The following is a 6,641-nucleotide window of genomic DNA, read 5'->3' as shown; positions in this document are numbered from 1 at the left end:
GGAGGGAAGCAGGTGCTGGCGAGGAGCCAGAGAGGCGGGGGAGGGTGGAATGAGAGCCTGGTGTCCCAGCGCGCCCCGTGAAACTCACCCAGAATAGCGCGGGGAGGACAGCTGGTCAGCCGCACTCTGTCCTGCAGGGTCAGCTGCAGGGCTGTCTCAGGTGACAGAACGAGGAGGGGGCTGGCATAGTTTGGGGTCTCCAGAAAATAGACCCTGAGATGAGGACTTGAGTTATCCAAGAGGGGACCCTCCGAGTAGCCCCCAGGGTGACGTGAAGAAGAGCGGGGAGGAGTCCTGCAGGGGTCGCCAGTGAGCCATTCATTTCTTCAGTCGCTCAGTTGCGTCCGACTCCGTGACAAGGAGCCATTAACTACAGTAACTGGGGACCTGAGGTGGGGCTGAGCAATACAGGGCATCGACCCTAGAGTGGTCCCAGCCCCCAGGTGAGGGAGGTGGGGCTTTTATCCACCCTTAACGGCATGTACATTTTCTGGGTCAAATACTTACACGTTTTCAAGATTCTTAAGCCCTTAGGGCTTGCAGGCATATTACCGGGGGCTTTTACAAAATAACAGATGGTGTGTGATCCTACTGAAGAAATGAGAACTTACAGCTAAGCAAACTGAAAAAAGCAAAATTAAATCACACCTCCTCAGAGACAACTTTTTGGTGACAAACCTTTTCAGTCTTAGCCATGTGCATGGTGCAAATATATACATGTTTTGAAAAAGAAGTTTCATATTACATAAACTCTGTTACAACCTGCTTGTATTTTCTCTCACACAACACGTATTTTCTCCCACACAACACATTTTTATTTCAGAAACAGGATCAAATTGTATCCAGGTTTTGTTTTTTTTCCTCCCCTGCAAGGTTCTTTTTAAGTTTAACAGCATATTGTGGACATTCTAATCAGCCCAGGCACCTACCAGCTCTTTTTGGGTTGTTACATATAATAAAAAATACCATAATCAGGATGGACCAGCCAGCATTTACTCAATCATCCTGACTGAAGAATATCACAGTCTGGCAATGAACAGCATTGTACAACACATCTTTCCTACTGGATTTTTTATTTCGGTTGGGTAAGTTGATACAGATGAGGTTGCTGGGTTAACAGAAATGAACGCTTGATGTTTCAGTAGAGACTACCATATTTACTCTGGTTAAATCCTAACTATTCATCATTTGTCTACCAGGGTGTCCAGTCCCCTCTCATCAAAGACTGCAATCATTTCTCATGTGTTACTATTGCGTGTGATGTTTCCATATCTTATTTTAACTCTTAGGGGTTAAATTAAGATTTTAAAATTTGGTGGGTCGCTATTGGATTGGATTGTGTCTCTCCAGGACATTTGGTGATGTCTGGAGATGTTACTGGCTGTCATGACTGGGGGTGGGTGCTATTGGCATCTGGCAGACAGAAATTAAACACCGTGAAGTGCATGGAGAAGGTCCATAACAAATTGGGCCCCAAAAGTCCACAGTCACACCCAATTCCATTCAGCCTCTTGAAGACATGAGCCTCTAGAAGAGACTTCTTTGTGGCACGAGTAAAATTTCCTTGGCTATGAAATGTCTCTGATTCAAACGTAGATTCTTAGGCTCTGTTTCCAAACTGACGGGGTCAGAATCTTGGAGGTGATGCCGAGGAACCAGAGTTTTATTTGGAGGGCAGCAGAGGATGAGATGGTTAGATAGCATTACCAACTATGAATTTAGGGAATGACATGAATTTGGGGAAACTCTGGGAGATAGTGAAGGACAGGGAAGACTGGCAAGCTGCAGTCTATGGGTTGCAAAGAGTCAGACATGACTTAGCCACTGAACAACAACAGTCCAGTTGTCTATGGGGCTTTCCAGGTGACTCAGTAGGAAAAAACCCACCTGCCAATGCAGGAGGCACAAGAGACTCAGATTTGATCCTGGGTTGGGAAGATCCGCTGGAGAAGGGAATAGCAACCCGCTCCAGTATTCTTGCTTGGGAAATCCCATGACTAGAGGAGCCTGGCAGGCTATAGTTCGTGGGGTCGCAAGGAGTCGAACAAAACTGGGTGACTGAGCACACACGTAGGCATCTTGTTATCTAACCTGGAGCTCTCCTTTGCTCTCCAAAGCTGGGAGAACCACATCCTTCTAGAACATTCCAACAGAACTGGCTCACCAGTGGGAACTGAGGCTCCCCACACTCACAGAAAGGGGGCAGTTGGGAGGTTCTAGAAACCTCCAACTTGGGGCACATACCTTGAATCTGCCTCCATCAGAACTGCTTTTCTTTTATTGTTGTTTTTGGTTTTGAGTTTTGGCATGTGGCATACAAGACCCTTAGTTCCCCGACCAGGGATCAAACCTGTGCCCCTGCTATGAAACCACGGAGTCTTAAGCCCTGGACTGGCAGGGAAGTCCCACAGCTGCTTTTCAATGCCTTCCAAACTGGTCACTGAACAAGGGAATTTGAATTCCAAAATATCAGATGTTTCCATGCCCCACTGCTGGCAGTGTGAAGTGAAAGCAAAACCAAGACAACTCCGATTGCTTCTGCCTTCCAGCCCTCCACTCCCGCCCGAGGACACCTCTGGCCCGTGGACCTGAGCGCAGACACTGATGCAGGGACTTCTCGCAGTGTGGCCACAGCTATGCAGCCTCTGCCCAGAAACGAGTTGGGTGGGGGCGGGTGCCGATGTCAACCCAGCATTCCCTCTCATTTAATGACTGTCCATTGTGATCGTGGGAAGCATGACTGTGTAATTCCAGACTGTATAATCATAGAAACCATTCTATGTAATTGCAGGAGTAGGAACTGAATAATTATAATGCAGTATAACAAATTACAGAATGAAATGTAACCTTACGTAGATCGGGAATCACACAGTCATGTTACACCCTCTAGGAACTGAGTGTGCATTTCGTTGACTTTCTCTGAGAGAGCCTGTTGTGTTGGCAGGTGTCAGGACGCAGAGGTGTGTGTAAATGGGGAGAGGGTGGGATTGTGTAGTTTAAGGGGGAGCAGAGGGTTTGGGTGAGAGTGGGAGGTGGGGTGAGTATAAGGAAGGGTGGTGATAAAGTTTGGCCTAAGGTTGGGAGAAGTGAGGGGAACCAGGAGGGGAAGTTGAATAAAAATGGATTAAGTCACGTACCATCCTGGTGGTCCAGTAGCTAAGACTCTGAGGTCCCAGTCCAGGGGGCCTGTGTTCCCATCCCTGGTCAGGGAACTAGATCCCACACGCTGCAACTGAGAGTTCAAATGCCACAACTAAAGATCCCACATGCCTCAACTAAGACCCAACTCAGCCAAATAAATAAAAAATAAATATTTTTTTAAAAAATGGATTAAGTGAGGAGTTGGCAAACTATGGTCTAAGGGCCAAATCTGGTCAGCCATGTTTCATTGTTGTTGTTTTTTTTTTTTAAAACTGGGACTTCCCTGGTTGTCCAATAGTTAAGAATCTGCCTTGCAGTACAGGGGACTCAGGTTCGATCCCTGGTCAGGGAACTAAGATCCCACATACCCTGGGGGTCCTACTGAACCTTCGAGCCACAGCAAGTGGCGCCAGAGGTAAAGAATCTGCCTGCCAATGCAGGCGGCACGAGATACGGGCTTGATCCCTGGGTTGGGAAGATTCCACTGGAGGAGGAAATAGCAACCCAATCCAGTATTCTTGACTGGAAAACCCCCATGGACAAAGGAGCCTGGTGGGGTACAGTCCATGGGGTCACAAAGAATCAGACATGACTGAGCACGCGTGCACAGCCAAAAATAAATAAACAAACATTAAAAAATAAAAATAAATTTTTTATTGAGGTGAAACTCGGGTAACAGAAAATTAGTCATATTAAAGTGTACAACCTCACAGCATTTACTGTATTCACACTGCTGTGCCACTATCACCACTAGCCATTTACAAACATTTTCATCCTCTGAAACTGAAATTCCGTCCACAGTAGAGACTAACTCGCCATTCTCCCACTCCCAGCCCCTGGGACCCACCATCCTGTTTTCTATCACTATGAATCTGATGACTCCAGTGACTTCATATAAGTAGAGTTATGTTATAATTGTCATTTTGTATGTAGCTTCTTTCACTCAGCATAGTACCTTCCAGGTTCATCTATGTTGTAGCAAGAACCAGAATTGCCTTCCTTGAAAAAAAATTATTGACTTATTTAGCTGTTGCAAGTATTAGTTGCAGCACATGGGATCTTCAGTCTTCACTGGGGCACGTGAGATTTTTTTTATCTTCTTTCTCTTCTTAGTTGCTACATATGGGATCTAGTTCCCTGACCAGGGATTGAACTCCACATTATTTGGAGTGTGGAGTCTTAACCACTGGACTGCTGGGGAAGTCTGAATGTCGCCTTCCTCTTTAAGGCTGAACAGTATTCTGATCTGGGTGGCCTTGGCCTGCAGCGGCTTGAAGCAGGATCTCGAAGCAGGATCTCAGCTCACCCGGGCCGCAGCGGTGAGAGCACTGAATCTTAACCATGAGGCTGTGAGGGCCAATGGCCAGTGACAAGGCCTTGGCTTTTCTGCTTTGTGGAAATGAACTTTTAAAGAGACAGAAAGCGGTGAGACAAGTAAAGTGTATATCAGGAGGGAAATAAGAGTACTTGTGAATAGACTCAGAGAGGGAATCTCCCCTTTGTGGTAGTTGAAATCATTTATATGGGGCCCTTTCTTCCCGGTTTCCCCTGGCCAATCACTTTGCTTTCCCTGGCTTGGAGCCTGTATTTAGCGTAACTCAGGGCCCTCCTCTGTGCGCATGCACATCTCTTAGCCAAGATGGATTTCGGCGCAGAGGCCTATGGGAAGGCTGACACCACCTATGATGGGCTGGCCTTGCCTCCCTTTTTGGCCCCCGAGGAGCCTCTCTGTACGTGTGTAGTTGGAAAGCTCTCCTCAGCCTCAAGAATGGGAACTATGTGGTGTCTTTATTTTTTCTTTGGACAGGACACAGCTCCTCTCTGTCCCTGCCATTGTCTCTATCTTGGAGTATCTGTCCACAGGGGACAGACTTCAGCTGCTCAGCATGGAGCTCATCTCTCTCCTGCCTCAATTCCACTGCATGTATGTACAGACCACATTTTGTTTACCTATTCAGACATTTGGATTGCCTCCACCGTCTGGCTATTCTGAATAAAGCTGCTATGAACATAGATGTACAAGTATCTGTTCCATATTTATTTTCAGTTCTTTTGGGTATATACCCAGAAATGTGTTGTTGGATCATATGGTAATTCTGTTTAATTTTTTGAGGAACTCTCATCCAATGTTCCATAGCGGCTATATTTAAAAAAAATTTTTTTTAAGCATTATTTATTTATCAGGTCCCAGTTGCAGCATGCAGGATCCTTGTTGCAGACTCAATAGTTGTGGCACACAGGCTTCGTTGCCCCATGGCATGTGCGATCTTAGTTCCCCCACCTTTGGAAGGTGGATTCTCAAGCACTGGACCACCAGGGAAGTCCAAATTTCCTTTTTTCCCTCCCCATTTCTTTTTTAAGAAATTACTTATTTTATTTTTGGCTGTGCTGAGTCTTCATTGCTTCAAGGGCTTTTTTTTCCAGTTGTCGTGAGCGGGAGCTCCTCTCTAGCTGCGGTGCGCGGGTTGCTCATTGCGGTGGCCTCTCTTGTTGCAGAGCACAGGCTCCAGGGCCCGAGGGCTTCGGTAGTTGCAGCACACAGGCTCAGCAGTTGTGGCTCACGGGCTTAGTTACTCTGCAGCATGTGGGATCTTCCCAGATGAGGGATCCAACCTGTGTCTCCTGCACTGGTTGTCTCCTGCAGATTCTTTACCACTGAGCCAGCAGGGAAGCCCCCCCATTTCTTTTTTAAAAAATTATTTATTATTATTCACTTTGGTGAAATTCACATAATATCAATTTAACCAATTAAAGTGTACAATTTAATGACACCTGACACATTCACCAGGTTATGCACCCATCACAGCTATCCAGTTCTGGAACATTCTCGTCACCCCAGTGGAAACCCAGTACTCCCCAACGTCCCCTTCCTGCAGCCCCTGGCAATCTGCTTTCTGTCTCCTCCTCTGGACATTTCATATGAATGGAATCATATCTATGCAGTCTTTTACAGCTCCTTTCTTTCATCACCATGCTGTTTAGGTTCATCCACATTGTAGTATGCATCCCTGCTTCTTTCCTTTTTAAAGCCAAGTAATACTCCACAGTATGGATGGTCTGCACTGTGTTCATCCACTCATCTGTTGATGGACATTTGGGGTTGTTTCCAACCCTTGACTATTGTGAGCAATAGAACTAAAATGGCTTGTTTTTCCGAGCAAAGTTCTATCAGATTCTTTACCATCTGAGCCACCAGGGAAGCTCTTATGGTTTATCACAGGATATTGAATATAGTTCTCTGTGCTTGTAGAAACTTCTGGTTTCGCCCCAATAACATTCTTTTCTCCTATAGAACTATAACTATGGTTGAGAAAATGGCTGCAAAGAGCACATTTCCCAGCATCCTTTGCAACTAGGTACACGCCACAAGGAGGTTCTGGTCGGAGGACTCCTAATGGAAGTGATGGTCACAGCCTCTTGGTCTTGCCTGAAGGGATGAGATTTGACCTCCTCAGGCCTTCCCTCATTACCACCAGCTGGAGCAGACATCTTGGACCCTG

The sequence above is a fragment of the Dama dama genome, chromosome 9 (genome assembly GCF_033118175.1).
Source record: "Dama dama isolate Ldn47 chromosome 9, ASM3311817v1, whole genome shotgun sequence".
NCBI classification, from domain to species: Eukaryota; Metazoa; Chordata; class Mammalia; order Artiodactyla; family Cervidae; genus Dama; species Dama dama.
Note: the sequence above shows the minus strand (reverse complement) of the source record.